We start from the raw sequence: 11,540 nt of genomic DNA on the forward strand, positions 1-11,540 counted from the left end.
TCTCTCTACACTGTCAAATTCTCTCTGGAATTGCTCACTCTTCTCTCAAGCTCTCTCTGGAACTTAAACACTCTCTCTCTCGGAGTTTTCTCTCAATATTCCTCACTTGGGATAATATTGAGCTTGCTCTCTTGGCTTGCTTGCATGCAACGGGATGGAGCCTATTTATAGGCTTACAAAGTCGGTTGCATGGCCACAATCTTCAACAGCTTCTGACAGTAGCCCATAATTGTTGAGCAATCCATTTTCGGTGTTAAATGCAGCAATGGCCATTGTCAAAGATGGTGTCGGTGCAGTGGTGGTGCGGCTGGACTTCACAATATATATATATATATATATATATATATATAAACACTTTGGTTCTATATAAATGTTAAATTTTGCTACTGCCTTGTATTTTAGAGTTAGAGTCAAAGATCTCCAGTAACTAGATTATCAAAAATCATTATTTTATATTAGCACTTACCGTGTTATTCTCTAAAACATGATATAAATCGTCATTATCCCATAACCTACTTTGTCTGCCTGGTTCATTGTAGGATTTTTCTCTAACAATTTCCTTGCCCATCTCTTGCAGTAGATCATGCATCCAAAGATTGTTATCATGGGAAACATGCAATAGAGATTTATCAATAAGAACTCTTATCCCGATTTCTGGACAGAAACCACAACCATCCATAATTCGTATGATATAATTTTTATCAAACCCATTGAAGAAGCATGCAATGTCTAGAAAAATACTTTTCTCTGGTTTCTCAAGTCCATCAAAACTGGTTTGAAGTACTTTAACAATCTCCTTGTTTGGATACTCATATAGTCTGTCCAAAGCACTTTTCCACTCCTGTACACCTTTGCCACATAAAAAGGAGCCTAATACTTCGAGAGCTAATGGAAGACCGCTGGCATAGGTTATCACTTGTTTTGACATCTCTTCATAAGCTTTTGAAGGATGAATAGTTTTGAAGGCTTTCCAAGAAAAAAGTTGAAGACCTTCATTATTATTTAGCTCCTCAACTCTATAAATTATAGATTTTCTATATGCACTAGTAAGCAAACTTTCATCTCTAGTTGTTACAATTATTCTACTTCCAAAACCAAACCAGTCTCCATCTGCTAATACTTTAAGCTGATCCAATTTGTCCACATCATCAAGAACAATGAGAACTTTTTTATGACGTAGTCTATTACTTATCATGTTCATTCCTTCATGAACATCCCTTATCTTTTTAGGTAAACCATTTATAATATCTGAAAGAAGACAATTTTGCAAATACACAAGACCATTTTTCTTCTTTTCACAAACTTCTCTAACATTTGTGAGGAAACTGCTACCTTCAAATTGAGAAGATGAAGACATAATATGCTTTGGCAAGCGTTGTCTTGCCTATGCCACCCATTCCACAAATTCCAATAAAGCAAACATCATTCACTGATGAAGTGCAAACACAATAGTTCAGTTTCTCTAATCGTGAATCTATTCCAAAGAGGTCCACTGAAATGTTTAATGGTGTAACGTCAAGTTTAGATGAAACCTCTACAATGATGTCTTGTATAAACTCTGCTTCATTCCTTCAAAGTTTAAATATAAAACTACAGTGAGTGGAAACATGACATGATTTTTGTATGTAAAAATGTAATTGATAAATGTAAATATATAAATTTAGGATTTGTTATAATCTACACTCTATAGAAAGCAACAAACACTTATATTAAGTGACAATTGTCATTTGATTAGTTTCTGTTCCTATCTTATGCACCCTCTCCAATCCTCTGTATCACTTTCTCTCTTTATATAGTGAGTCTCTCCTCAGGATGTCCAAAGTACAGTGAGGTTATTGATTTTTATACATTTGTTGGATTAAAACCAGGGCTCAGATTTGTTTTCCCTATATGCCGACATCATAAACTATTTTCCCACTTATAATCAAAATCATGATATCATGATAACTTGTCACATTAGTGTACGTGATTTTCATTACAAGGTGGGAGATTGTTACCAAATTAGAATTCTATGTGTGCATATGCATAAATATACAGTTTTGATATGGTAATGAATGCGTAAGGACCTTATCGTAAGGACATCCTATATACGTGGCTCCATAAAAATATAAAAATGTGCGAGGAAAAGGATAAGTACTATTTACCTATTATGTACATGCCATCCAGCTAGATTGGCAACTTCTTCTAATGCCTTCCTCCAACTTTACACCTTTTTTAAGTCATCACTAAAAACTTGTTCATGCCTTTGGAAAGCTTCCCCAATACTTTCAGTCTACTTCCGTACATGAGATGGATCCACATGATAGAAAATTGGTAGAACAATCTGTCCATCGTCCTTCATGCATTGAAGTATCTTGACAACTTCATCTAAACACCACGATGAAGAAGCATAGTTTCTTGAGAGAACAATGATTGAACATCTTGAATCTTTGATGGCTTTAAACAATCCTGGAGAAATGGATTTGCCTCTCTCAAGTTTATCATCACCCAAAAAGGTGTAAATTCCTTTCTGACAAAGAGCTGCATAGAGATGACTCATGAAACTGTTACGGGTTTCTTCACCTCTAAAGCTCAAAAACACATCATAATTGGCTTTATGTTTAATGGAAGAGAAAAAAGTAGAATTAGAAGAAGAAGCCATTATAGTCTGCGTGAGAGAAGCCAAGGATGTAGCTCAAGGGCCTAATTATCAGAGCGAAAGATTTGCATAGTAACTAAACTAGGAATGCAAATATATATAGCACTTAACAGCTTTGATTATCAGGTAGCTAGCTAGGATTTTATTTTAGCTTTACCCAATTTTGACTTTTTCCATTAGTTTCTTATTTAATGTCTTACATAAGCAAAGTATGCGTGTTTAGTTAATTATTGCCCAAATACAATTAACAAACTCTAATAAACAATATAAACTCTGTTTCTCCAGATCAATTAATTTATGATAAATCCTTATCTGGGAAGCTTCCATGGAAAAAGAAAGAAAGGTTGTTAATTCATTGGTCAGCAATGAGATAAAGCAACCAGATGGAATTAATTATTTAACATCATCAACATTTTACTTAATTATTGCTCAAATCCAATTCAAAAACTCTAATAAACAATATAAACTCGGTTTCTCCTGATTAATTAATTTATGACAAATCCTTATCTGGGAAGCTTCCATGGAAAATGAAAGAAAGCTTGTTAATTCATTGGTCAACAATGAGATAAAGCAACCAGATGGAATTAATTATTTAACAACATCAATATTTAGAAATTGCAGAAATTATGCATACACATTACACATATGGGTGCCTCAGTAGTCTTTGACCCAACTAGCTGCCTCTTAATTTCTTTTTTCACTTTCAATTCTTTTTATTATTATCAGTAAGACATCTATTGCTTGTAGACATATATAAGAATTTTTCAGACTTCTTTTGATTAACATTTGCCACTATATCTAAGCAAAGTTGCAATGGTTTATGATTAACATGTGTCTTAATATCTTTTTAATTATGCCCTAACTTTCATCTCTACAGTTAGTGACAAATAGAGTTGTGAAAGCATGTTTAAATAGGATAAGTTTGTAGATTTCCTAAGGAAGGTAGGAACAAGACGATTGCTAGTTAATGTGCAAAAGTATTGAGTAACTTTTTTTGAAGCTGTGATAATGTGAGTGACAATTACTTAATAGCTGTATGTCAAGTGCTGGAACTAGTTGATAAATGTTGAGGTGAATAATGCCAAACCCAAAAATTAGGCAAACCACATAATAGTTTCAGGTTGAATTTGAATTAGCATTCAGTTGTTTAATATGCATACATATGCCTGTGTGAAGTGTGTGGTAGTGTCATATTACGTAGAAAACATATTGTTTAGTTCACGTTTCTAAAATTAATTGCTTGAGACTTTTCGCATTGGATGAAAAGCTACTCCAGAATTTTCCAATAAGTGTCTTTTTTTTCTTTTTTTGAAAGTTTTTGAAAGGATCTTTCAATGTCTTTGAAACAGTAAGTAGAAAAACTTAGAAAATAATTAGATCCATTATCAGTAAGCTAACTCAAAACTCAAAAATACATCATATAATTAGTTTGATGACGAAGTGATTGATGAACAAGAATTATCCATTCTTCAAAGTGGCAAATGACCACGGGTATAACTCAAAGGGACTAATTATCATGAGAGAGATATGAAGTTCCTAGGAAAAATGGAAGTGTGTGTTTATAGTTTCATGATATCCATTAATTTATTTATTATAAATATTTGAAGCTTCAATTGATTAGGAAAAAATTAAAGCTTGTTAATTCATGGTCAGCAATGAGGTAGAGCAAGCAACCAAATCAAAATTCACAAGTTCATTTTTCTGAAGAATTAGAGCATATAGACCTTAAATGATTTGAGAATGAAGAGTTACCTAAACACTTAAAAAATGTTGAACCTCCAAGTTTCCTTCTCAAACAATGACAGCATCGTCCAGCAAAAGGAAAGGCGCTCTACTCCCCCTCCAATTCTCCATTTTCATGTTCGCTAAAAGCTAAAATAATAATGATTATTAAAGTGGACAATAAAAAGACCAGATTCTTTTTTTACCCCCCTTGCCTCAGGCCGTTTTATGAGGATAAATTTCATCTTTCTGTATGGAAAGTTATCATATGGCATTTTCTAGAAGTGATTTAACTTTGACTAAAATGATTTATGTAAGATCTATTTTTAATCTTATAAATGTTTAGTACCGGCGTGGGAAAAAACATCAAAAGTAGCCAAATGAGAAATCCTAATCAAACTAGGTACTATTTTGGTTGGATATTAACACTTCAATGCATACTCACAAACAACTTGATATCTATGATATCAAATATTCCTAGCAGTCCTGCACCCCCTAACTTTGCTAGATTAGTGTTGTTTGCTAATTAATTTATTACCTAAATCTGTACATAATAAAAACAAATTTAATATTTAATATTGGAGGTAAGATGAAAAGATGAAGTTATTTTGTAAACCTCTAATATTCCTCATTCTGCAAAAGTACTCCACATCCTCATCAGGAAATTCAATACAATTGCAGTTTCCTTCGGCATCGTTCTGCTTAAATCTTCTATGTCTTGCTTATATACCAAACACACACCTCAAACTCCAATGGAAATGTATGTTGTAGTTTCTTCTGACATAGTTTATGGATTTCAAACCAAAACTCATTATAGTTTATGGATTTCAAACCAAAACTCATTATACAAACAAGATAATTATATTGAGTTTATAAAAACCACAAAAAGGTGAAGTACGGAGTACATGCATTTCTTTCCTCATCCTGCAAAAGAAATCCACATCCTCTAATATTCCTCAGTTTGCAATCCGAAGCTTATAGCTCCATGTCAAATGGAGCTAGTTCAGTTGGAATGTCACCAGTGCTTTAGGCGAACCATGTTAGTTTCAAAAACATGATAGTTTCAGCTGCTTGGTTAATTTAGATTTTGGCAGGGCAAATGGTGCATTTTCATGTAGTTATCCAGTCTATTTTACCATATTAAAAAGGTTTATCAGGTATGAATATTTTGATTATATATTTAGATTCTCTCTACTTTTGGCTTACCTCTTACCTCGTTTATGTCAAATCTCCAAGGATGTATGTTCATTATATTTTTTTTCTCAATATATCACATTATTTTACAGTTTTTAATTATGATTTCATGATCTTAAATTATGAAGATTTAGACTCTTTCTTCATTTACAATCTAAAAGTATTAACTTGTAAAATCATTCTTAGGGACTTATCAGAGAATTTTCATACTTGAATTTATATGACTTGGTGATGCAGCTGCAATATATTTGTTTCCTGTCTAAATGCAGCGTTTTATTTCCTTTTATTTTTCCTTGCTGATATGGCTTTGTTTTTGTTATTTTAACTGCTGAGGTGGCTTTATTCGTTTAACCTTCACCCTGCGTGGTGACAAAACAGAGATATAAAAGTTAGCCTACAAAGTTGTAAAAGACAGATTTTCTATTTTTGAAATAAACTGGAAATGCTTGTTTCCTCTCATTCTTCGTGACTGTGGTGGAATTGGACCAGAGTTGGATCTGGACAGGAATGAGAGCCTGAGATCTACTCCTTGGTAATTCCCTCTAGGATTTTCTACATCAAATTGGTATCAGAGCCCACAGGTCCCAGGTTATCCTCTCTGAAATTTCCATGGCTGGTTCCGGTGAAAACTCTCAACGAAATTCTGGCGAGGACCCAAGCTCGAAAATGCTTTTATCTGCTGTGGCTAAATTAGATCAGAAATTCGACAACCTTTCTAATGAGATTCGGCAACTCTGTGCTGCAATACATTCTGGTCTGACGTTGAAATCTGGAGCTGCTGGTTCTCACCTCCCAGAGCACTCCGGCGACCGATCTACATCAACACAACTGCCACAGATGCCCATTCCTTTGGCACATCCAGCAGATCCACACCTCCAAGACTCGCTTCCTCCTCGAATTCCCAGAACTCAACACCGTCAATTTCTGGATGTTCAGCAACGTATTCCACTCTCAATCGACTCGGACTCGGAAGATGAGATGGAGACAATGGCCATGAATCGAGCTCCTCATGCTGTTCCTAATAGGTATGCTCGAGACCACCAACCTTCAGACTACCGAATTAAAGTTGATATTCCAAATTTTGATGGGTCTCTGAATATTGAGGATTTTCTTGATTGGGTACAAACTGTTGAGTCTTTCTTTGAGTATATGTCCATACCGGAGGATAAACAGGTTCGTTTGGTGGCTTACAAATTCCGTGGGGGAGCCTCGGCATGGTGGGAACAGGTTCTGAGTAATAGACGAAAACAAGGAAAGGGTCCGATACAATCTTGGTCATGGTTACACCGAATGTTACGAGCCAGATTTCTCCCCGTTGATTTTGAGCAAATCCTTTACCAACAGTATCACCATTGCCACCAAGGTAACCATTCTATTAGTGAGAATACTGAAGAATTTTATAGACTCAGTGCTCGGGTGAACTTGAATGAAAATGAAGGCCAACTAGTTGCTAGATATGTGGCTGGGTTACTTACTCCAATTCAAGAAAGAATAGAGCTTAGTCCTGTGTGGAATCTTAGTGAAGCTGTCAATTTAGCTTTCAAGATTGAAAAGCAAATTGAGAGGCATGTAACTAAGACACCAACTAAATGGAAACCCATGAGTGAATTGTACCCACCAAAAATTAAACCCCTATCACCACCAGCACCTTACCAAAAGGCCACCCTTGCTGATAATTCCATGAAAAATACCAGCAAACCTCAAAATCAACCCAACAGGCCTTCAAATCCTTATGCCCGAAACTTTCCACTCAAGTGTTTCAAGTGTGGCCAGCAGGGCCACAAATCTAATGAATGTCCACTGTGTAAATAGGTTAATATAGTGGAAACTCAAGACGATTCGGGAGAAGAGTTTGCCACTGTGGGGGATGAAACCGAGTTGGTGGATGAAGACCAAGGAGAACCAGTTATTTGCATCATCCAGAAGCTATTGTTCTCTCCTAAACACCCCATGGAGCCTCAACGACATTCAATTTTCAAAACCAAATATACTATCAACAAGAAGGTGTGTGAAGTGATTATAGACAGTGGGAGCAGCGAGAACATAGTGTCTAAGTCCTTGGTTAAAGCCTTGAAGCTTCCTACTATGAGTCACCCGAATCCTTACAAGGTGGGTTGGATAAAAAAAGGCATCGAAACTAAGGTCACTGAGCTGTGTAAAGTTCATTTCAGTATAGGAAAACATTAAGCCGATGAGGTTGTTTGTGATGTTGTGGAGATGGACGCATGCCACATTCTCTTAGGCCAACCTTCGCAGTTCGACAACTCCGTAATGCATGATGGTCGACAAAAAACACATTCGTTTCAATGGAATGGGAAGAAAATTGTCCTACTCCCTTCCAAGCCCCAAAATGACCCTACTTTACTGCCCACATCTGGAGTATCACCAGAACAACTTTCGGGAAAGGTCCTATACTTTTAACAACCTCGGGAAAACATTTTGAACTTCAAGCTAAACACTCACAGATTTGTTTCGGTATTGTAGCTTCAATTCAAGCCCCTGTAGATTCTCAGTTTCCACAACCCATTCAACAACTTCTTCAAGAGTTTGCTGAAATCTGTCCAAGTGAACTTCCGGATTCTCTACCACCCATGAGGGACATCCAACATGCTATTGACTTGCTACCCGGGGCCAAACTTCCTAATCTTCCTCACTACCGAATGCCACCAAAAGAAGTTCAAATCCTACAGCAGATGGTTGAGGACTTGCTGAAGAAGAACCTTATCTGAGAAAGCCTAAGTCCTTATGCAGTACCAGCTCTTCTAGTCCCCAAAAAGAATGGTGAATGGAGAATGTGTATTGACAGCCGTGCTATCAATAAAATAACTACCAAATATCCGTTTCCCATTCCCCGGTTGGAAGACATGTTAGACAAATTAAGTGGGGCTCAAGTGTTCTCTAAGTTGGATCTTCGCAGCGGCTACCATCAAATTCGGATAAGGCCTAGAGATGAATGGAAGACCGCCTTCAAGACTCCTACGGGTCTCTACGAGTGGCAGGTCAGGCCCTTCGGGTTATGCAATGCACCGAGTACCTTTATGCGCTTGATGAACCAAGTTCTACAACCTCTCATTGGCATCTGTGTGGTGGTATATTTTGACGATATTCTTGTGTACAGCCACTCAACTGACGCCCACATTGAGCATGTGCAGCGGGTATTTGTGATACTCAAGGAAAACCATCTATATCTTAACCTCAAGAAATGTGTATTCATGACCCCAGAGCTTCTTTTCCTCGAGTTTATTGTGGGCAAGCATGGAATCAAGGCCGACCCCTCAAAGGTAGCTGCAATCCGTGATTGGAAAACACCCTCAACAGTCACTGAAGTTCGCAGCTTCCATGGACTCGCAACTTTCTATAGGCGTTTTGTTCGCAACTTCAGTTCCATTGTAGGTCCACTAACAGACTGCCTCAAGAAAGGAAAATTCCAATGGGGGCCTGCTCAGCAACAAAGCTTCGAAAGTCTGAAAAAACATCTTACTGAAGCACCGGTATTAGCACTTCCTGATTTTGACAAGATCTTCGAAGTCGAAACGGACGCGTCTTCAATGAGCATTGGAGCTGTCCTTATGCAAGAACAGCGTGCTATTGAGTTTTTCAGTGAAAAGTTGTGCCCTGCTCGTCAATTGTGGTCGGCCTACGAACAAGAATTATATGCTATTGCGAAAGCTTTCAAGCATTGGGAACATTACCTAATCCAGCGGGAATTTGTCCTTCATTGTGACCACCAAGCTTTGCAACATTTCAGTTCACAAAAGCACATCAACAAGATACACATCCGATGGTCCCAATTTCTTCAAAAATTTCCGTATTCATTCCACCATAAAGCTGGGAAACACAATCGAGTGGCAGATGCTCTCAGTCGCAAGGTGTGCCTCTTGAACAAGTTGCAAATCGAGGTTGTGGGATTCGATGCTCTCCAAAACCAATACCCCGATGATCCCGACCTAGGATACATTTGGCAAAAATGTCGTTTGCATGAGGCAGCCGGCGATTTTCATATTTATGATGGCTATCTCTTCAAAGGGCTCCAACTATGTATTCCTCGAACTTCTCTTCGTTTTCAGCTTATCAGAGACCTTCATGGAGGTGGTTTGGCTGCTCATACTAGACGAGACAAAACAATTTCCTTGCTTGAAGAGCGCTACTTTTGGCCTCACCTCAAACGTGATGTCACTAAATTTGTCAAACATTGTGCTGTTTGTCAAGCCGCTAAAGGCCAACAACAAAACACAGGCCTCTACACACCCCTGCCTGTCCCAAATCATATTTGGGAGGACATTTCACTTGATTTTATCCTCGGTCTGCCACTTTCACAACGCAAAGTCGACTCCATTTTGGTTGTAGCTGATCGGTTCTCCAAGATGGCTCATTTTCTTCCTTGCAAGAAAGCTGTCGATGCTTCGTATGTGGCCAACCTGTTTTTCCGTGAAATTGTGAGGCTTCATGGCATAATGAAGTCCATCACCTCTGACAGAGATGTAAAGTTCTTTAGCCATTTTTGGAAAACTTTATGGCGCAAGTTTGATACGGTGCTTCAGTTTAGCAGTGCTTATCACCCTCAAACGGACGGTCAAACCGAGGTTGTGAATCGAACTCTTGGTTCCATGCTGCGTAGCCTTGCAGGTGACTCTCCAAAACAGTGGGACTCATACTTGCCCCAAGCTGAATTTGCCTATAACAGCATGGTCAATCGTTCCATAGGATTTAGTCCCTTTGCAATCGTCTATACCAAACCTCCCAACCATATTGTCGACCTTGTCTCCACCTCTTTCCCTCCTCACACAGCTGCTGACACTTTGGCCCATAGAATTCAAGATATTCACACCCGGGTCCAACACAATCTGAATGCCAGTAATGCTCGTTACAAGGCTACAGCTGATCTCCATCGTCGCCATAAGTCGTTTGAAGTTGGTGATCTTGTCATGGTTCATCTTCGGAAAGAGAGGTTTCCTGTCAGTGCCTACAACAAACTCCAAGCTAAAAAGATAGGTCCTTGTCGCATAATACAGAAACTTGGAGATAATGCCTACCAACTTGAGCTCCCTTCACATCTAAAGATTTCCAACACCTTCAACGTTGCTGATCTTTTTGAATACCACCCCCCTGATGTTGCTGATGTTGCTGATTTATCTTCCTCGCTTGTGGTCGAGCCCTCTTCAAGTGTGGGCGAATGATGCAGCTGCAATATATTTGTTTCCTATCTAAACGCAGCGTTTTATTTCCTTTTATTTTTCCTTGCTGATATGGCTTTGTTTTTGTTATTTTAACTGCTGAGGTGGCTTTATGCCTTTAACCTTCACCCTGCGTGGTGACAAAACAGAGATATAAAAGTTAGCCTATAAAGTTGTAAAAGACAGATTTTCTATTTTTGAAATAAACTGGAAATGCTTGTTTCCTCTCATTCTTTGTGACTGTGGTGGAATTGGACCAGAGTTGGATCTCGACAGGAATGAGAGCCTGAGATCTACTCCTTAGTAATTCCCTCTAGGATTTTCTGCATCACTTGGACACCAGAAACTGAAAAACATTAAGATATGATACATGCTTGTAAATACTGACATTTATTCACATTTTGTCAGACATGAAGATTCTCTCCATTTTGTTCATTCACAAACATAGATGTCTATCTTTCAAATAACCACAAATGGGTTGAAGTGCTACTGATTTCTTTTTTTCTTGGCCCCAAATTTAAGTGGCAGTTAGTTATTTGAAATGGTTTCATATGGTTCCCACAATAATGCCCTAGTAACATACTCTAATCATGAAGTGTCTGTTCATTAAGGTTTTCTCTAGATTGGTGCCACATGGTTTTGGTGATAATTTACCACCAAAATATTGTTCCATAAACTGGCTTTTCTATCAATTTTAATTTGGTTTTCATTTTTGGGCTACCTGGTAGTGAAATTTAGTATTTAGTATAATTTATGAAGCACATGTTCTTGCTGAATGGCACACATATCTAGCATGAAAGGTGGGGAGAATT

At 37.8% G+C, this 11,540-nt stretch overlaps 1 pseudogene; it reads right to left on the reverse strand.

Moving 5' to 3' along the window:
- Positions 1-445: 445 nt before the first annotated feature.
- LOC107416353 (disease resistance protein RUN1-like) lies at positions 446-2,641 on the reverse strand (annotated as a pseudogene).
- Positions 2,642-11,540: the final 8,899 nt, after the last annotated feature.

The sequence above is a fragment of the Ziziphus jujuba genome, chromosome 4, assembly GCF_031755915.1.
Source record: "Ziziphus jujuba cultivar Dongzao chromosome 4, ASM3175591v1".
Taxonomy (NCBI): Eukaryota; Viridiplantae; Streptophyta; class Magnoliopsida; order Rosales; family Rhamnaceae; genus Ziziphus; species Ziziphus jujuba.